Source organism: Chlorocebus sabaeus, chromosome 18 (genome assembly GCF_047675955.1).
Source record: "Chlorocebus sabaeus isolate Y175 chromosome 18, mChlSab1.0.hap1, whole genome shotgun sequence".
Taxonomy (NCBI): domain Eukaryota; kingdom Metazoa; phylum Chordata; class Mammalia; order Primates; family Cercopithecidae; genus Chlorocebus; species Chlorocebus sabaeus.
The window spans coordinates 6228004-6249960 of NC_132921.1; positions in this window are offsets into that span (position 1 = coordinate 6228004).

A 21957-nucleotide genomic window follows, 5' to 3' on the forward strand; every position below is an offset into this window, starting at 1 on the left:
ACTTTGATTCCTTCTCTTTTTGATCTTTTCCTCTTCTCATTCTACCATCTCCCTTAGTAGTCCCAGCCACTCCCCCAGATGTTAATATTTCTATGCCACTTCCAAATCTTTTTGAAAGAAAAGATTTTCCAAGTCTTTGTCCATCTACAATGAAAACATTCATTAATGAATGTGAAGAACATTATTATTTCTTCTTACTATAATATTTCTTTTTTTCCTCAAAATGATTCTGACTTTAGGTGAGAGGTTTTCAACTATGGTGAAGAGGCAGGGGAGGACATATTGTCTTTAAAATCTCCCCAGGGATTTTCAGTGCTAAGGTGGCAGAACAGAGTACAGTGGTGCTGCCTCCTCCTCTCGAGGACTCCTCAGTCCACACTAAGGATTAGGTGTTAGCCGGTGGAGCAAGACGGCCACAGCCTGGAGGAAGCACTTGCTGGTGGGTGGCATCAGGAACAGAGCTTTGGTGCAGCAGGCAGCCTCACCGTTTGCAGAGAAATCAAAGCTGAAACAACCAGTGCAACTTCGTTCAAACAGCAGAAGGCTGGCAAAGACCTCTGACAGGGACCAGGATATGTGTTCAGATAAAGCACCATGAGGCAGCTGGTGACGGGCATGGGACGGCTTCCGTGGAGCAATCTCCAATAACAATCCAAAGAAAAAAGCAAGGGGCAAGGAGGGGGTACAGTCAAGAAGGAGAAAGGAGGCCTTCGTGCTTGCCTTTGCATGGAATGCCTCCAAAGAAGGAGCGAAACTACGGATGGAAGCCATTCACGTGGAGCGGGGAATGGTGGAGGGGAGTGGGTGGGGGGGGGTGGGTGGTGAAGCAGGGTGGTGGAGGGTGGTAGAGGGGGGTGGCAGAGTGGGGGTGATGGAAGAAGGGTGGTGGGGGGGATGATGGAGGGGGGGTGGTGGAGGGGACAGTAGTGCGTGTGACTTTCCTTGTCTCTGTGCCTCTTGGAGTAGCCTCTGCGCACTAATGCTGTTTGCTGGGCTCAGTTGGAGAATCCTTGTCCTCGATTCTCCTATATTCTTTACATGCCGGCCAACGCAGTGGGAGATTCGATGTTGCTGAAAAATAGCTTTTCAAATGCTACCCTCTACTTTTTTCATATTTATTACACACTAATTGGCATAGAATACGGCGCCTGATGTGAATATAGAATATGCATTGAATGAACAGCTGTTGCTTTGCTTTTGCTATCCCCATGTGTTCAGGGTTTTTTCTTGTGAAAAGCTAAAGAAAATAAAGCCTTTGATTTATTTTATGTGCTGTTAAAAGTCAAAATAATAGTAGTCCATATGCTTTGAAGTCTACGATAATAGCACCTTTTCCAGTATTTCATGCAACTTGTGAAATTGCAGCTGACAAGGAGGTAGATGGTAGTAAATGCAACACTCTGTGTCCCTGGTGTGGTGACTGCGACATTCCGTGGAAACCTAGGAGCTTTAAGTCTGTACTCTTTTTCTGACATTTTATTTACCTCCCAGAATTTATTCAATAGTTTATTTTTCCCTCATTTTCTTCTCTCATAGGTTTCAGTTTTTTTAATTTTCTGATTCTAAGTTTTATTTGCTGACATCTGAGAAGTATTTTGTCTTAGAAATAGTGACATAAAAATCGGCAAGAAGCATCTAAATTTTAACAGCATCTATCATTCTGATGAAAATTATGTAACTGTAAACAATTGCTACATTTCTGCATTATTATGTAATATATCAAACTTATTTATATGCAGTTCTTACATTGTGGGTTATCATGGCAAACAAATGTATTATTGCACCGTGATAATAAATGTCACAGTGAAAGAAATAGAAGGCATAAATTGTCATCTCAGCAATACCATTCTGGTAAATGCCCATAAGGAATACAAAGGCAAACATTAACTTTATCAAGTGATCTAATAGCAGTAGGAGTTCCTTTTTATTTATTTATTTTTATTTTTGAGAGATGGAGGCTTGCTCTGTTGCCCAGGCTGGAGTGCAGTGGTGCGATCTTAGCTGACTGCAACCTCTCCCTCCCAGGTTCAAGCTATTCTCCTTCCTCAGCTTCTGAAGTAGCTGGGATTACAGGCATGTGCCACCATGCCCAGCTAATTTTTGTATTTTTTAGTGGAGATGGGGTTTCACTATATGATGGCCAGGCTGGTCTCGAACTCCTGACCTCAGGTGATCTGCCCACCTCGGCCTCCCAAAGTGCTGGGATTATACGTATGAGCCACTGTGCCTGGCTGGGGGTTCCTTTTTAAATTTTAAAATGTTTGCTGATCAGTACATCAGCTAGAATAGCAGCTCTTGTTTAGAAACGTGGGCAATTTTAGATCTTATTATACCAATAAAACATTTTGATGATCATTAATATTTTGCTGATCAAATCTTTTGATTTGCCAAAGTTATCTTCTGTGACTTGAAGCAGAACTTTTCTCTTTATATATGTATGTATATATTGTATACCAATCCTTTTAGAATAATATGCTTTATTTCTATCATCAGAAAGTTTTCATAATACATTAATTTTTTGTGAAAACAACACCTTTTACTGCCATCTGCCAGAAAACTGTTATAAATATTGTAAAATGCCATCTTTGGGGTTAACAAAATGATAATAATATTAAAAATTATCGTAATGACAAGGTGGTGCCTAAGAGGCATGGTGCCTCCAGGTATGGCGCCTGAGCGTACAGGGCGGAGGCCACACGCCCTGCAGCCTGCGCTGCTCACTGTGTGCCTGGCTCCAGCTCCCTTCCCGCCTTTAGACAGGCCGCACCTCCCACCTGAAATGTCCTCTCCCTGCCACCCACATTGCCCCGCTCCTTCTCGCACACGCAGCTTGGCTGTCGGCACCCTGTCTGTGTTACTCCCCTGCCCGCCCTGGGGAATGTGTCACACGGGGTGGTAGCTGCCAGGCGCCCAACTGTTGCCCACACTGTAACGTGCAGTTTCCTCCCTGATGGAGACTGAGTTTTTCTCGGCTTCCTATCCCCTGGGCCTAACTGAAAGCCTGGTGCAAAGTAGGAACTCAAAGTTCGTGGAATGAAGGAAGGAAATTTTAGTCTATGGCATCACTAGAAAGAGCTTTACTTCCTTATTGATTAATGGCTTTTATTATTAGTTATTTTCACCATTTTTTTGAGGATGTTGGTGTTTAGCCTCTTAGTCTTCTCTGATTTGAAATATTTTCCTTGATTTTGATTGTTAGAATTGCAACTGTATGTTTTTAAAATTGTGCCATCCATCACCGGGCGCGGTGGCTCACACCTGTAATCCTGGCACTTTGGGAGGCTGAGGTAGGTGGATCACCAGGTCAGGAGTTCGAGGCCAGTCTGGCCAACATAGTGAAACCTCATCTCTACTAAAAATACAAAAAATTAGCCGGGCGTGGTGGCAGGTGCCTGTAGTCCCAGCTACTTAGGAGGCTGAGGCGAGAGAATGGCATGAACCCGGGAGGTGGAGGTTGCAGCGAGCCGAGATCGCACCACTACACTCCAGCCTGGGCAGCAGTGCGAGACTCCATCTCAAAAACAAAACAAACAAAAAAAGCCAGCCATCCATTGAGGGCGAGGAAGAGTGTGGCCTGGGAGGATCAGCAAACCTGAGCTACTTGCTGAGTAACCAGATCTCTGAATCTCAGCTTCCTCCTCGGACGGAGGGAGACATTAATAGCACATCTCAAAGGGCCCTGTGGTTGCACAGCAAGAGTTTAAATTAGTGGAAAAGCTCTGGTTGGTATTTCTGTTGCTTCTTCTTCTATTATGATGATGAGTTAAATAGCATAGAATGATGACTTCATAATTATTTCCACATCAAGAATTCTATGGTCTTGGAAATAGAAGCATTATATTCCCCCCGCCCCATGACCCCAGTTTTGGATGATTTTCAATGGACTCTTTGGAGTAGAGCACGTGTGTTTGTCTTAGATATTAGAGAGGTGTGTGTGTGTGTGTGTGTGCATGTGTGTGTGTGTGTGCATGTGTGTGTGTGTGTATGTGTGTGACAGAGACACAGACAGAGACAAAGCATTTTTGCAGGTATACATGCTAAAATGGTTGCTGAAGCAATCAGAAGAGTCCTGAGAGGAGAGGCCATCCAAGGAAGGCACTTCTTGAAACATAGATTTGAAAGTTGGAATGAGTTTTCTGTTTAAAATGCAAAGAGGGTGCTCAGTCTGGCTGGAGGCCTGGTGTTCTGGGGTGGAGAGGGCAGCTCTCTCCCGCATGGAGAAGACACATGAATGTGCTGGCTGGATCGTAGCTGACTCTGAGACAGAGTATTGTGGGAAACAGACGATTATGTAGGGGAGAAGGAGTTAGAGAATGTTAGAAGTATGAGATAAAGTGTTGCAAATTGACTTTGAGAGGCAATTTGGTACCACGGCATATTTCTGAGCAGGGTAATAACATACTCAAAAGGAAAATAAGCAAGTTGTTTATATTTTGGGAACCACTGAAAAATGCTTATAGATTCGATTCTAACCATACTAAAAATTTTCAACCCCTTAAGCTCAACAAATAATGACTGTTTGAACCTTAGAGTAGTCCTTAAAGGTAACTCTCTTTTTGTAGGAAATACTTTGTTTTGTTGCATACTCAGAAGTAGGTTGAATAGTGGAAAATAACATATTGCAGAGAATTTAAACAAAATGCTTGACTTGCCAGAGGCTGCATCACAAATCAGAATTGCAACTTAATTTTTACCTAACAAGAACCAATTAGGGACTCCTCACAGAAGATAAGGAGGCAAACTGTGAAATTTGCAAAGGAGGCTCTTGGACAAGTAGCTGGGCTGGTAATTAGGATGCTTCACTGTTCCTCTGAGTCATTACCCACGGGAGTCTGTCCAGGAATTTTAAATCTTCGCCGGAGGTGCAGCAGAGGGGCAGGCGGACTGTGATTTCTTTAGTAGCTTCTGTCTGACTTCATGGTTTTAAATGGGGGGATGATGGTCTAATTTACACTTTAAAAGCATCCCTTCCAATGCTGTGTGAACAGATAGAGAGGCAGGACCAGGCAGGCAGGACCGGAGGTACCCTCTTGCTGCAGACAAACGGTGTTGGTGGTTTGGCCCAGAAAGGTCACAGTGGAGATGTCAGAGGCATGTGAACCAGAGCAACTCCATCTTAAATAGGAGCTGGGTACAATGAGGCCGAAATCTACTGGGCTGCATTCCCAGATGGTTAAGGCATTCTAAGTCACAGGATGAGAAAGGAGGTCAGTACAAGATACAAGTTATAAAGACCTTGCTGACAAAACAACCTGCAGTAAAGAAGCTGGCTAAAATCCACCAAAACCAAAATGGCAACGAGAGTGACCTCCGGTTGTCCTCACTGCTACACTCCCACCAGCGCCGTGACAGTTTACAAATGCCATGGCAATGTCAGGAAGTTACCCTATATGGTCTAAAAGGGGGAGGCATAAAAATTCCACCCTTTGTTTAGCATATCACCGAGAAATAACCATAAAAATGGGCAACCAGCAGCCCCTGGGGCTGCTCTGTCTATGGAGTAGCCATTCTTTCATTCTTTTACTTTCTTAATAAATTCGCTTTCACTTCACACTGTGGACTCGCCCTGAATTCTTTCTTGTGCAAGATCTAAGAAGCCTCTCTTGGGGTCTGGACTGGGACCCCTTTCCTGCAACAGAGATAATGAGAGAGGAAGAGATTTGGAAGATACAACTGGTAAAACTTGTGGAAATGTTAGATCTGAAGTAGAAACAGGGAGGATGGTGGTACTACTTCTCAAGGTGGGGAAGGCCGGAGGAGGGAAGTTCCTGTGTGAGAGAAATTCAATGTTTTGCTTTGCATGTACAAAGATTGAAGATGCCCATTAGATATCCAAGCAGAGATGTCATATAATCTGCTGTTAAAGGCAGCCTCAGTGCTGAAGGTAAGTCATATATTGATGTTATTAAAAGACACAGGACCAAAACAGATCAACTAAGGAGAGTGTGTAGGCAAAGAAGAGAGAGGGCTTTGGGCCAAGGCATGAAGTTTTTCAGCCTTTAAGGTTCAGAGAGAAGAGAATAAAGCAGCCAGAGTGATGAAGGACAGTAGAGAGGTAGGAGGAGGCCGTGAGGGTAGCATCCTGGAGGCCAAGAGCATATGGCATCTCAAGAAGTTGTCACCAGCCTCTGTCACCACTAGTAGATCAAGTATAATGTGGGCAGACAGGTGATAACTGGATTTCACTACACAGAGGGTGCTGGTGACTGTAACAAGAGAGTTTGGGGACAGGAATGGCAAGGAAAGAAAACTGAATGGGGCTGGATGCAGTGGCTCATGCCTGTAATTCCAGCACTTTGGGAGGCCAAGGCAGGAGGATAGCTTGAGGCCAGGAGTTCAAAATCAGCCTAGGCAACAGAGTGAGACCCCCTCTGTACAAAAACTTTTCTAAAAAAATTAGCCGAGTGTAGTGGTGCATAATAGTCCCAGCTACTTGGGAGACGGAGGCAGGAGGATTGTTTGAGCCAGGAGGTCGAGGCTGCAGTGAACTATCATTCAGCCGCCGTACTCCAGCCTGGGTGACAGAGTGAGACCCTGTCAAAAACAAACAAAAACAAACACCTAAATAGAGTGGGTCAAGAAGAGCAGGGACTGGGGAATAATTTTATTTAAGCTGGATGATGGGCACATGGGTGTTTATTATAACATTTTTATATGCGTTAAGATTTCATAATGAAATAGTTTGAAGACAAATAATGTATCACCTATTCTAAAACTTTTTTTAAAATATGTGGAATTCTAAGGGTTAAGATTAATTTAAAATGTATAATGTGAATTTTTTATCAACCAGACAGTAAGATGAGGAACAGAGGGAAAGAGGTAAAGTGGCAAGGAGGAGAGAGGAAGGGAGGCCGGGAGGTGAAGACGTGGGAAGAGCACTGTTATCTACTCTGGCAGAAGAAAAATAAGTCTGGGGCCTGGGTGGGGAGGGCCACGAGTGATTTATTTATCTATTTACTTATTTACTTAAGAGATGAGGTCTTGCTCTATCGCCCAGGCTGGAGTGCAATGCTGAGATCATGGCTCACTGTAACCTCGAACTCCTGGGCTCAAGGGATCCTCCTGCTTTGGCCTCCCAAAGTGCTGGGATTACAGGTATGAGCCACCTCACCTGGCCTGATTTTTTAAAAAAACATAAATGTGCAGAGGTGGTGCAGCTGGGATAAAGGAAAAGCGCATCGTTAAGAGTTTCAACACCCTTAATATATAACAAGATGCTCTGCCTTGAAGCTTGTGCCAATTGCGACTCTCACCTGTAGAAAATCTGCATCTGTTTCATGACTCACCATTAACAGCCTTGAGTAAATGCTCTAAAATACCCAAAATAAGCCAAAAGAGGCAGGAAAGGAGAGACACAGGAATTAAAAACAGAGGAGGCAAATAGGAAGGCTGGAGTGGATGTATTAATGTAAGATAAAGTCCATTTCAAAGTGAAAAGAATCATGAGCGACAAATAAGCACTTCATAATGAGGAAAGGATCAATTCAGCAGGAAGACATAGCAATCATAAATGTATATGCACTCCATAACAGAGCTTCAAAATCCATGAGGCAAAAATGACAGAATTAAAGAGAGAGGTACACACTACCACCATCATAATTTGAGGTTTTAATATTCCTCTCTCAAACAGTGATAGAGTAACTGGACCAAAGTCCAGCAGAGATGTGGCTGATCTCAACAGCATGGTCAGCACCTTGGCCTATGTAACATTTGCATCAATTGTGAAAGTGATGAGGATGGGTTCTGGCCCCCGTGGTACAGCCACAGCCTGGGCTGTGTTCTACAATTGCTGCTCCAGGACCTTGCATGGACTGCTTTCCCACTGGGTGCCTTGATTTTTCCATCTGTAAAGTAAAATGATAATGGTGCCGACATCATCTGTTTTAAAAAATATTGTATGAGATGATGCATAAAAAGCAAGTCAGCATAACAGCTGACCTGTATTAAATGTTCAACATATGCTATTTATTGCTGTAGAATCAGTTAGACAGCATTTGGTTACCTGGCAGAATCCTGTGGAAACACAGTCTTGCCCAAGCCTCACTCTGAGTTGCTTCCAAACTTTTTCGTGTTTCCTGCTGTTTCAGTTTCCCTTCCAATCCCAGGATGAGCTCATGATCCTTCCAGTATTTCAAAGCAGCCCTAGTGATACAGGAGTTGAAAGGAAATGATTTAGGCAAATAGTGAGGTAGGAGTGTCCTCAGTAAGGTTTTCTTTTTAATGAAAAGCAGTCCTCAAATCATTTCTTTTCTACCAAAGAGCAGCCTCTAAAATCAAGCTGCAGACATAGATAAGCAAGCTGGAAGCTTGCACAGGTGAATACTGGCAGCTGTGCCAATAGGAAAAGTCTACCTGGGGGGCAGGAATGTTCAACACAGAGGCTCCATCTTCCCTTTTCTTTGTCAACCACATGTACAATAAGGAACAGACAACGTGGTGCTGGCCCGGTAGAGAACCAATCTGCATAATAAAAGATTAAGGTGGGGTGGCCAGCTTCTTTGCACACTGTGTAAATAGCATATCTGGTCCAACCAGTCTTTGGGTCCTATGTAAATCAGACACTGCCTCTTCAAAGCAGTCTGTAAAACCCGGTGCACTTTGCCGTGGACCAGAAGTCCCACTTGGAGGCCCGTGTCTCTCTGCAAAAGAGAGAGCTATTCTCTTTTCTCTTTCTTTCGCCTGTTAAACCTCTGCTCTAAACTCATTTCTAGTGTGTCCACGTCCTTGATTCCCTTTGTGTGACACAATGAACTTCTGGTATTTACCCCAGACAATAATGCTGCTTCACTAGGTGCCCGAGGCCAAACCTCAAAAATTCCAGTTTACCTACATTTACTGTCCCACACAGGAGGGCATGCAATTTTCACCTTTCCCACCCCCACTTGGTTCTCATGGGCCTCAAAGGGGCCCTAAACTACAGCCCCACTTTGAGACCCTTGGAGAATTTTCCAATGCCTTTGACAAAGGTGAGACGGCAGCTGCTCCCTGCACCACCTGGGATACCCATCAAACCTGCATTTTCCACCTTTTGTGTTATTGGAACTTTAAAAATTAATACCTCTGTATGATTAATGCCTCTGTATGATTATTAATATTGTCCTAGAATATATAAATTATAATTAAATGTAGTTAAGGGTCTTGCTCTTGAAAAGAAACTGAGATGAATGTTTGGTGAATGGAGGAATCCTCCTGTGTCGCAAATCTTTTCTCCCTAACTGGCACATTTGTATTTTCTCCCTAATTGGCACATTTGTATTTCTTTAGAGAAGAACAGTGAATAAAAGAGGTAAATAAAGCAAAGTAAATTGCCCTTTTCAAGTCTGCCAGCTGTCAACACCCCAGAAGAGTGTTTTCTTCCTATTGTAAGAATCAAGGCTCATAGGTATGTGCTAAAGGGTAATGAGGCAAGTTAAGATCTTCTGAAATACTGCTAGTGAAATTTAGCCCCTTGTCACCAAAGACTTACAAAAACCTAAAGCCATTTCCCTTCATTAAAAAACATGAGCAGTGAAACCTACTACATTGGCTTTCTGGAAACCAAAGAAAAGGACCTTGCTAAATTTCTGTAAGACAGACAATACCTTGTAGACTGACCTTCTTAAGTCAGATGGCAGCTTTAGGGGGTGAGCCTGGAACCTTTCTCTGAAGTGGTGGTGGGCAGAGTAATAATGTAGGGAGATAGAAAGGTCCTAGCCCCCAAAAACCTCCCTACCCACTGGCTTGTGCCTTCTAGATCACATTCTAAGCTCCTGTACTTTGGAGATCTAAATTTCCCAACACACACACTATGGGCTTCTTAAATGGAACTCTCAACAAACTGCAACAGAAAGATGGTTAATGAGTAAGGTGGAACTTATTAAAGAGAAAGAGGCATAATTACAGTTTGAAGACAGGTTTAAAAATTAAAGCCGATAGGTTGTAGTGGAAATAAAATAGAAATTTTAAACATTTTAATTAAATTGTTTAAATTAAATTACTTCGTTTCCATTTTAATTAACTTTAATTAACATAATGTGACATTATGAGCTTTAAAAAAAAGTTTTCCCCTGATTTCCTCGGGAAATGTGGCCTAAGGAGTATGATGGCACTGCCTCTCCGGGTCCTGTGTGCTCCCACTGCCTGAGTCACGGTTCTCTCCAGCGTCATTCTCCACCCCTTCAGGCAGTGCTCTTGGAGGAAATGCATTCTATATATCGGGGCTCTCAATGATATCACGACAAAGGAACTGGCATAAAGAAACTTTTGATGGTCTCATTGCAGTAACTTGAGCTTAAAAAGAAAATGACAACGTTAGTTCAGGTAAGGTCAGTTTTTGCAGACCTGTGAATTTGTAAGGATGCTTGGGAAAGAAAAGCTAATCTCAAATGTACCAAAAAGGAATGTGAATGTATTAGGGTGTGACTACTGTTTATTGGTGTTAATAAGTAGAGGAATGTTAGTGTACACATGTGTGGGGTTCACTCTCTTAAGTTCATGCCTACTATGAAGCATAGATATGCTCTTGTTTCCTCCGTGTAAGATGAGAGCAGGGAGTAGAAGGGATTGAATTGCCCAGTGAAAGGAGGATCTGTGTGTAGAACAGTAAGGGCTGCTGGGCACGTGGAGTGGAGAGGAGGGGACAGGTGGAGACAGAAGGGAAGAGGTGGGGGCAGGTCGGGGAGAGGAGGGGAGAAGTAGGGGGAGAGGGGAGGAGAGTGGAGAGGAGCAGTAGGAGGAAGAGGAGGGGAGAGGTCCAGGAGAGGAAGGGAGAGGTGGGGAGAGAAGGGAAGAGGGGGGGACAGGCCGGGAAGAGTAGGGGAGAGGTGGGGAAGAGGAGGGGAGAAGATGGGGAGAGGGAGAGGAGTGGTGGAGGACCTGTGGGGAAGATACAGGGAGAGGCAGGGGAGAGGAGCGGGGGAGTTGGAGGGAGCTGGTGCAGGGGGAGGCACAGCCTCCAGGAGCCTGGGCACTCAGGAGGATGCAGCACAGAGGCACCAGGTGAGCCTCCTGGTTGATGGACCAGCTGATTGTCTTAAGCAGAAAGTCATCTGTGCAGACCGTCTCCTGGGAGAAAACCTTTCTAAGTTATCATATTAATTGTAATGAGAGGTGAATCAGGCACAGGTTGAGGCGTGAGTGCAGCTGAACCAAGCTTAGGGGCAAATCTTTCCTGGGAGAAAGCTCCAGATGCATAAGCTAACCCTCATGTAGAGCAGCCGCTGACCCAGGCCCCAGGGCTGGAGGGTCCCGCGGAGCCCCTGCGAGGCTGCCCCCTGACCCAGGCCCCAGGGCTGGAGGGTCCCGCGGAGCCCCTGCGAGGCTGCCCCCTGGAGAGCCCAGCCTGGCCCTGGGGAGGATGGCTCAGAAGCAGGTGCCAGGGTGTCTTCCTGTGGCCCTGAGCTGAGGCTCAGCAGCCCAGGAGACCCCCCTGCTTTCCCACCCTGGGTCGCCTTCCTCTCCATTCCTGTCTTGCTTCCCAGCCCTTCCTGGCATTTTCTGGGATCACCTCCCCAATAGCCTAAGTGTCGGCTTCTGGAGGAGCTCACATGGAGGGCCTTGGTGACTGACAGGTGATGTTGAAGAGCGGGAGGGCGTCTGGCTCGGGCTTGAAGGGCATCGCCTGGCCCGTGTGCTTGGGAGCACTGCCCAAGGTGAACCTACGAGGCCCCAAGCAGGCTGCTGTGTGCTGGCAGGGTCTCCTGATGCCTGTGCCTGTGATGATCACAGTAGTATACTTAGGTCAGATGGACCCAGGAAGGTGAGAGACAGAAGGCCTTCAAGTGAGGCTGTGGGCAGTTCCTAGCCCAGAGCCCATGAAGAAGATGGTGGTGGAGGCTCGCAGACCTCCTCATGAGGTCAGCCTCCCTGCACGGGGATCAGTGCTGCGACAGCCATCCCACCCCTGTCCAGTGGTCCTACCAGATGATAGCGTTTGCAGTGAGGCATTTTCCCTGGGTATCGGTCATGTGCAGGGGACAGAAAGATTTATATGAAATTAAGAAGAGGAATGGACAGAGCCCGATAGACTGAGACTGCCGTGTCGGGGCAAGCCCTTCATCTGAAGAACGTAAAGACGCTGGCCGCGCAGGGAATGGCCGCTCTCTGATGGGCATCCCGTTCCACTTCCCGCCTTCTAATTTTTCAGTCTTTTTATGACTCTCTGCCATCTGGTCTCAAAAGCTGAAGAACATTTGTGTACAGATGAGAATTTTCCTCCAGCGAGGCAGAACAGACAGCAGGCTGTAAATATTTTATACTTTCCAGGATCATTTTCTTTCAGAGTATTAAGAATTCATGCCAACATTTGAGAATGGATCGCGGGAGGAATGCCATGCTGAGTGGAACGCTTGCTGTGGACAAAGATGGAGAGAAAGAGCTCGAACACATTCAGAGCTGAGATTTCACAGTGCTGCCACAGCCTTTAATTAAATGTGGTCGACTCACCTACCCACTAACACACATTTTAGCTGTCCCACACGGATTGCTTTTTAAAAAAAAAAAAATTTTTTTAAAAACCAATCTCCAACTTACAGGAACATTGCAAGTGCAGTATAAAAACCCTTTTTTCCCACATCACCTGGAAAAAACGGCTGATATGATCCTACATTACTTCCACATCCTTTAGTGTGTACTTTCTACAAACGAGGACATTCTCCTACTTGATGAGCCGAATTGGGCCTCCTCTGTGAAATTTATATGTTGAATGTTGAAGTTCTCCTCTCTAGTACCTCAGAATGTGGCTGTATTTACAGATAGTGCCTTAAAGAAGAAACGAAGGAAAAATGAGATCATTAGGATGCGCCCTAATCTAATCTGATGGGTGTCCTTAAAATAAGGAGATTAGAAAAACAGTCATGCAGAGAGGGCCGACCATGTGTGGCCACAGTAAGAAAACGGCTTTGGTTTTATAACCTAACAAAATTTATGGTACAGTAGAGAAGGGTAAATCGATCTTTGCTCCAAGGATATAGCCATCTGAACAGACGATTCTATGAGTTTTACAATTCTTAGGGCAAGTATGTGTGACTTTTTTGCTGCCTTCAAGTATAAAAAGGTCTTGCTACCTTAAAATCCTTTTCTTGACTCTCCCAAACACTCCTGGGGTCTGTCCCTTCTGGTTCCTCCTGTTGGTTGCCTAACTTGTTGGGAAGGTGATCTTTCAGCTGATGTGGATTTTCACCCACCATCCCTCATGACGCCACTTCCTCTGCTCCATGAACGTGCCCCTTATGGTCTCCAGGAATGCCCCCTTTGTTCTTCAATTCTGGATGCCTCTGAAGCAGAAGCCACTGCTTTCCTGTCACTGCGCAGTGCCACACTCGTGTTTTGGTTTCTGTGTTAGTTGACTGTGGTTGCTCTAACACTTGATCGGGAGCTGGGTGGCTTAACACGGTAGACATTTATTCTCCCACAGTTCTGGAGGCCAGAAGTGGAAAATCAAGGGGTTGGCAGAGTACTTCCCTCTGGAGGCTGCAGGCTGGGGGATCCTTCCTTGGTTCTTTCCAGTTTCTGTGGCTCCAGGCACCCTTGGTGTCCCTGGCTTGTGGCAGCATCGCTCCAGTCTCTGCCTTCATCTTCCTGTGGTTGTCTTTCATCCGTGTGTCCTTTTCTGTCTCTTCTAAGGATGCTCCTGTTGGATTTTGGGCCCCTCCAATGCAGTATGATCTCCTATCCAGCCTTACTTTGGTTACATCTGCAAAAACCCTATTTTCAATTAAGGTCACGTTCTGAGGTTTCAGGAGAACTTGAATTTGGTGGGGACAAGATTTGACTCACAGAAGCGTCTATGTGGAGGCTTGTGTCTGATGCTCCATGTATGTGGCCAGTGCTGGATTAGGGTGTCTGTCAGACTGTTGCTGTCGACCCAGTGTCACACCCTGAGTCATGCCCTTCTTCATGGCTTCCAGCACTGGATAGTCCAAGTACGTGTCGGAATGACACACAGTTCTCAGTCTCCAGTACTGAACCGCGCAGAACCCAGTACTGTCGGCCGCCGGTCCCACATGCCAGCACACCTGACCCTGGAATCAGGCACATCTCATGCAAACGTGTGTTCACTCTGTCCCTCCAGCCTCACCAGCCAAGCCCATGTCCCAGCTTCTCCACTGTGTCAGAGGCATCTTTCACTCTTGCAACTTCCAGGCTAAGCTTCTTAGTGTCATTTATGATGTGGCCACTTGAGAATTTACGGCAGTGAAAGAAACAGCGGGCCCTATAATGGGCTGATTGAGAAAGGAAATCATGAGGAGACTTACTTCTTAAGGTAGATTCCTTTTGGGTAAATTATGAAGATAGCTCAGAGTTACTAGAGAATGTATGCTTATAAATGATTATATTGTTCATAACTTCAGTTAAAAATAATTTTAATTTTTGCTACTCTTCAAGTATTTAAAAACGAAGACAAATGGCTATCACCAACTTGTAGGTATGTCAATTATAGAGGGTAAATAATAAGAAAGGAAGATAGATTTTTTTAGTGGTATTTAATAAAATAGAAGGCAAACGAAGGGCTTGCTTTTTCTTTAAAAGCAGTTAAATGCTGCTTTGGTGCTGCTGAGATTCTCCTCAATTTCTCATTTTTACATTACTCTTTTGCATTTTGACATGGTGTGGGTCACATGTGTTAGGCTCTCCCTGAAAAATAACATTGAATTCTTGTTGTCACACATTTCCACTGTGTAGAAAAATGTGGCATTTCATTCTCAAAGTGCATTCTTAGTGAATGTGAATGGTTACTTTAGAGCAAGGGCTGGGTGACAGCGCCACAGCTCATGTTTATTGAGCCTTGAATATTCCAGAGATCATGCTGGGCTGGGGATGAGTTTTTGCCTCTGACTCTGTCTCTGTATCACTGAGGGGTAAACTGATACTCAGAGGCTGAGCAAAATTATCCACGTCCCTCAACAAAGTCAGTGGCAGAACGAGGATTTCATTCCTGGGTCCATCTAGCTCTATAGCTATGCCCCTAACTACTTAACTATAACGATAGAAAACATTTTCAAATCATAGTGGAATACTATTGTGACTTTCAAAGTACTATTAAGATTTCTCAGGCCGGGCACAGTGGCTCACGCCTGTAATCCCAGCACTTTGGGAGGCCGAGGCGGGTGGATCATGAGATCAGGAGATTGAGACCATCCTAGCTAACACGATGAAGCCCCGTCTCTACTAAAAAAAGAAATACAAAACAAAATTAGCTGGGCGTGGTGACGGGCGCCTGTAGTCCCAGCTACTCGGGAGGCTGAGGCAGGAGAATGGCATGAACCCAGGAGGTGGAGCTTGCAGTCAGCCGAGAAAGCGCCACTGCACTCCAGCCTGGGTGACAGAGCGAGACTCTGTCTCAAAAAAAAAAAAAAAAAAAAAAAGTTTTCTCAGAAGATTCTTTCCTTAAAGAGTGGAAATGTAGGTTACCTAATAATTTCTACAATGTTCCTGCAACCATGCCTAGAAGAAAAGCCACACAGAGGTGATACCTTCCTCCTTCTGCCTCCTGGTTAGCTCAGCCCTCATGGTCTCAGGTCCAGCATCCTGGACAATGAGGTGAGGTCAGAGCCGTCTGACCTCTGGCTCCGCTGTCCTTCACAGACTGGGGAGCCGATGTTCTCTCACATGGGGAGCAATCAGAGGGAAAGATGAGAAAGGACTCTGACGAGGAAAACCATAATAATAAATAAAGGTGGAGGGGCAGATAATGATAATAAAAGTTATATGCAGAGTACACTGTATGAGAAAAGATTTCCAAGCATAAAGAAACGATTTCTCCTTTCGGTGATAAATCTAGACCATAACTTTTAAAACAGTGAAACTCCATGACAAGGTTTTAAAACAGACATACAGAGTAGCTTTACTACTTCCCCAAATAGTTCTGCTCAATATAATTTCAAACAAGGTATTCGAATTAGATGTTTTCAAAATGCTTCAGAGCTAGGGATTGATTTCCTTTTTGCCATGGAAATTATTTTGACCCAAAGACAGAATCTAATTAAGCTAAACCGTTTAAGTACACTAAACAATTGAGTCTTCCTTTTCGTTCTGAAAATATGTTCAAATTTGAAGACTGGTCTCCTATAAATTGTAATGAACTCTGACTTCCTATGAATACTTCCTTCATGTCATAATTTCTATAAAGAACCATAGACTGTTTCAAAGTCCATTTCAGGTAAGCGGAACAATCGCATCTGAGATTTCTCTAGGGCAGTAATGTCAAAAGGAGTTCACAGCAGCCTCTGTAAGGGGCATTAAGGTGAACAGAGACCTGAATCATATTTTGAATAGGAAATTATCTGCACTTTCAACCTTGAGCGGGCGGTGACTGTAGCTATAACAGACTGAACCCCTTGGGTTCCTCCTAACCAAGGCTCCTAATGTCTCCTCAGATATCACAGAGCTCTATATTCATGAATATCATCATCTCTTCCTTTATAGTTTTCAGGAGGAAAAAAAGAAATGGCTCTGCGAATGGCAAGGTTGTTTGTAGCACTTTGTTAGTTACAGCCCACTCTATTCTCAGCACTTAGCTCGCAATGGCTTTTCCACACTCAGAGCACAGCAGAGGCTGAGCTGGAGGGAGGGAGCCTGGAACTGTCCTCTGGCACACACGGAGCCCAGCAGAAGCTGCATTAAGGACATCTTTCTTTGCTCTCACCAGGTAGAGTCAAATCATTTACCTCTGCAGCAGGTTAAATGTCTTCCCAAAGTGGAGCCGCCTTCTGTGTGCCCACGTTTATTAAATTACCGCAGATGTTGTGTGAACAGATGGGCGCGCCCCTGAGAGGCAAGGCTGCGAGGGAGAGGGCCCTGCAGCGGGGGCTCTGGAGAAGGAGTTGCTCACCGGCAGCCCTGGTGGCATCTTTCCCATTCTCACTGCTGCATGTTTACTGAATCCTTGCAAAGGCCCTTGTCCCCAGAAAAAGGCCAGCAGAATTAGAGAGCCGGGACCAGCAGCAGGAAACCCTCAGAGAACAAAGTGGTGGCTGAAGTCATAAGATCCGAGCGTGGAGGTGTCCTCCTAGCCAGCTGTTCCCAATCACCGTGTGACTTGAGGAATTCACTAAAAATAATCAACTCTTGGGCCCTGTCATGGAGTAAAGGGTGCTCCCTCCCCATATGTCTATGTCCTAATATCCAGACCCTGTGAACGTGAGCTTATTTGGAAAGGGTCTTTTGAGATGTAATTAAACGGACGATCTTGAGATGGGTCATCCTGGACTATGTGGGTGGGCCCTAAATCCAATGACAGTTGTCCTTAGAAGACAGGCGATGGCGAGACACCCAGAGAGAAGGCTCTGTAAGGAGGGAGGGAGGCCGCGATTGCAGGGAGGCACCAGAAGCTGGGAGAGGCAGGAGGGACTCTTCCTGGAACCTGCAGAGCCAGCGCCGCCCTGAGGACACCTTGCTGTCAGACTTGTGTGCTCAGGACCCGCCAGCAATAAACCTCTTGTAAGCCAGGCTGTGGTTGGTTGTTTCAGCAGCTGCAGGAGAAAAACGCAGATCCTGGCCCGGGGCCTCCTGAAATGCAGTTTTAGGAAGCTCTAAAGTGCTTCTGAGGATCAGATAGACCAAGATGTACACTCCGTGTCACTGATCAGGATTAGAGGGTTTTGACGCCTACTGCACATCAAATTATCTGGGAAGCTTTGAAATTACCTGGGATGTTCAGGCTGTACCTGCAGAAGTCCTAACTCAGGTGACCTGGGGCGGATGTTTCTAATCACAGGAGGTTTGAGACCCACCTAAGATGTTAACAAGCTAAGATGTGGATCTTCTTGTCCCTCGAGTGGAGGGGTTGGTTCCTGCTGACTCCACAGCTGCTGGTGCTGGAGGCGGCCACTGTCCTTTGCCTCCAGGGCACTGCCCACATTGCACTCTCCCATTTTCCTGCCCTTTCTCCATGGGCTTCCACCTTTTCTTTTAAACGGAGGCATTATTACAGAACACCCAGATCTTAGATATACGGCCTTGAGTTGTGGCAGCTGTGTGTATTTGTACAACTCCACGCGATGGCAGGATCTCCACCAAGGATCTTCCAAGGATCTCCACCCTGGAAGATCTCCTCCATTAAGTTCTCCCAGCCCACAAAGCAAACAACTTTACGACTTCTATCACTGCACATGACTTCTGTTTGTTCCCTTAAGGTGACAGTTTTTTTTTTCTGACTGTTTTACGACTTCTTTATTTTGGCTTTCATCAATGGGCCCCTGAGGTGCCTAGGTGTTGTTTTCTTTGTTTGTATATCTCACTGAGCTCCTTGGATTTGTGGGTTGTTGTTTTTTATCAAGTTTGGAATGAACTTTGGCCACAATGTCTTCAAGAATTGTTTTTTTCTCCCCATTTTCGATTGATGCTCTCCTTCTGGGTCTCTGATTTTTTTGTCTTTAAAGTATCAATTCTGGCCTATCCCAGCACTTTGGGAGGCCAAGGCGGATGGATCACTTGAGGCCAGGAGTTCAAGAGCAGCCTGGTCAACATAGTGAAACTCCATCTCTATTAATAATATGGAAATTAGCCGGGCATGGTGGTGCATGCCTGTAGTCCCAGCTATTTGGGAAGCTGAGGCAGGAGAATTGCTTGAACCTGGGAGGCAGAGGTTGCAGTGAGCCGAGATTGCACTTCTGCACTCCAGCCTGGGCAATACAGTGAGACTTTATCTCAAAAAAAAAAACACAAAAAAAACAGACAATAAATAAAGTATCAAAAGTATTAATTCTATGCTAAAAAGCCCCAAATCGGATGTCTCCATTCCTGTTCTTTCTTCTGAGTTCTAAGCTTGCTGCTGAATGCCCGTGGTCTGTGTGTTAGAAGTGTTTCAAATTCCCTAACTGAACTTGTAATTTTACTCCCCACACCCACCCCTCTTTCTGTGTTACCAGCTTCTATTACCACTTTGAGGCCATTATTCTCCTCACATATAAAGTTGTATGCATTAAGGCAGCACTTTCCAAATGCTGTTCCTTGTGGAATTGCTTCTTGAGGTGTGAATAAATATTCTCTGTGTGTGTATCTGTGTGTTTCTGTGAGAGGAAATTCTCTCTTCAAATAACTTTGAGACCACCTTCATCCTAACTCCCCACTTAGATATTGACTGTTATAAGATTTTTCAGTGAACTCAGACATCCTGCAGTTGAGAAGTGTTTTTAACTTAAAAGTTAAAGTGTCATTTCATATTTTTAAAAAATTATTTTACCATAAAATTGTTTCCTAAATATAGGAAGTCTGATAAAATCCATGGAGCAAATTTTGGAAAATATTACCACAGGGCCATCTTTGGCTAACTTTTCTTCTCCATGTACATCTGGTCGGTTTCCAATCCTCCGCATCCTACTTACGAACATCTCCCAATCCTGCTTCTGCCTCATGTCCCCATTCACTTCCGCAGTCTGGCCATTAAGCTTCCATCACCTCTCAGGCTGAGGGCATCCTCTCTGAGCTAGCTCCTCTCTTTTTAACTTCTCACCTTTTAAATCCAGTTTTCGTCAGGTGCGGTGGCTCACGTCTATAACCCCAGCACTTTGGAAGACCGAGGCAGGTGGATCACGAGGTCAGGAGTTCAAGACCAGCCTGACCAACATGGTGAAACCCTGTCTCTACTAAAAGTACAAAAATTAGCCAGACATGGTGGTGGGTGCCTGTAATCCCAGCTACTCAGGAGACTGAGGCAGGAGAATCGCTTGAACCCAGGAGGTGGAGGTTGCAGTGAGCCGAGATCATGCCACTGTGCTCTAGCCTGGGCGACAGAGTGAGACTTGGTCTCAAAAAATAAATAAATAAATAAAATAAATCCAGTTTTTACTTGGCTGGCAGAGTGATCTTGAACACAAGTCAGTCTCTTAAAAACTTTCGATGGCTACCCATCACACAAGAAAGGAAACCCAGTCTCCTCAGCAAAGGATCAAGTATTTGTCACACTCAGCGTTTCCTCACCACCCCCGCCCTGCACCCAAGGCTGTGGCACCCCAGTGGGAGCCCTCCATGAGGAAAAGGAAGCAGGAAGCCAGTTTCAGGCAGGGTGGAGTTACAGGCCGGGAGGCGAGGCTGGCAGTGTTATCTAGAGGAGCATCCTTGGGACCACAGAGCTGGGCGGGGAAGAGAGATGAAAGCACCCTCCGTAGACTGGAGCCCAAGCCAGTTGGTGAGAAAAACAGTGTAGTGAGTGCAGCTGGGAGGACTGGGAGGACTGGGTGAGGAAGGGAAGAGGAACCAGGGAGGAGGACAGGGCTGAGAGCGCCGAGCAGGAAGTGGACTTGGCCACGAGGAAAGGAGGGCTGGCATTGCCAGGCTTTCCCTTGAGCGGGTTCTGACCCTCTCCTCAGGATGCAGGAGGTGGTGGCCAGGTGGGACCCTCCTCGCCCCATCCTCGCTGCTTCCCTACAAGGTGCAGTGATGGCTTAGAGCCTGTTTCTGGGCCCCTGTGCACAGGAACACCTGAAGCCTTCCCCAGTCCTGCCCTTAGAATGAATTAGCTCCCTCTTCTCTGATCTCAGCACTCGCCTTATTTTTGGCATGTTGTCCTGTTTTGTTGATATTTTTGTTCCCCCCATGGGAGCTCGCCACAGGGCCAGGTAAGACCATTGGGGTTTGCCAGGTGAGATCCTCCTCTTGCTCGCAGCGTCTTCCTGAGTGTGCAGCGCGCCAGGTGCGGTGGGAAGATCCACACTACAGAGTTCGTACTTTTCCCGAGGAATAGATTGCACCCTTTCCTTCACTCCAGTCTTTCTTAGAAGTTTACATGCAATTAATTCTCAGAAAGAATTACAAGATCAGCACTATCATTATCCCATTTATAGATAAGGCAGTAGGCAATTTACGGAGAAGTAAAGTAAATGATCTGTCACAGTGATAGAATTCGGACTTGACACAGCTAAAGCAGTCTGAATTCTGAGCCCACATGCTCAATTGTGAAGCTGTATTGCTCAAGAGAAGAAAAGTTGATTGAGTCTCTGGACCTGTTCACTGCAAACAAAAAAGTGAAAATATGAGGAGCTGGTCTGAGAATGAGATGGGGTCCTGGTATTAACATTAGAAAGATCCAGGAGGGGTGGGGAGCTCTCTGTGGGCCTGAGCTGACCTGAGGAAAGGGCACCTTTCTCACTTGATGCTTCTCCCAATCCACGAGACTCCTCCTTACCTTTAATGATCCAGCGACGCCTAAAAGGTTCACTTTGCCTGATTTTAAACCAAGAAGAAGGAATATCAACACCTGTCAACATGGTTGTGTTTAGGGCCTGTTTAAGGCACTAGTCTTTATTATAGCTTTTATAATAGTCTGAGAGAGTATGGAGATGAGGAAACAGAGGAGTGGGGACAGCAGAGAGAGGAGGGAGGGACATCAGAGAGACAGAGAAGCACGAGAGAAAGGGCACAAATGGCCAGGCATGGTGGCTCATGCCTATAATCCCAGCACCTTGGGAGGCCAAGGCAGATGGATCATCTCAGGTCAGGAGTTCAAGACCAGCCTGGCCAACATGGTGAAATCCCGTCTCTACTAAAAATACAAAAAATTTGCTGGGCGTGGTGGTGGGCGCTTGTAATCCCAGCTACTCAGGAGGCTGAGGCAGGAGAATTGCTTGAACTCGAGAGGCAGAGGTTGCAGTGAGCCGAGATCGCACCATTGGACTTCAGCCTGAGCAGTAAGAGTACGACTCTGTTTCAAAAAATAAAAAAAGAAAAGAGAAAGGGCACAAACAAGGGCTGTAACCTGGGGACACTGAGGCTTGATGGGCTTCCAGCGAGAGTTAGCCGGAAGCTGAGTCCTGCTGTTTCCTTGGGACATGAGCTTCTGTGTGGGGTCACCTGGATTTTGAAGCGTTTCATGTCGTTTAACTGCTGATCAGAACTCTCCACACACTGAAACACCAGTTCTCTTGTTGAGACTCTAGAAGTCTGCGGGTGCCCTTCGCACAGGAGAAATGCAAGCTGCCCCCTTGAGAAACGTCCTCAAAGTTGCAACCACAGGGGCCAAGTCAAGAACACTTCAAAGAC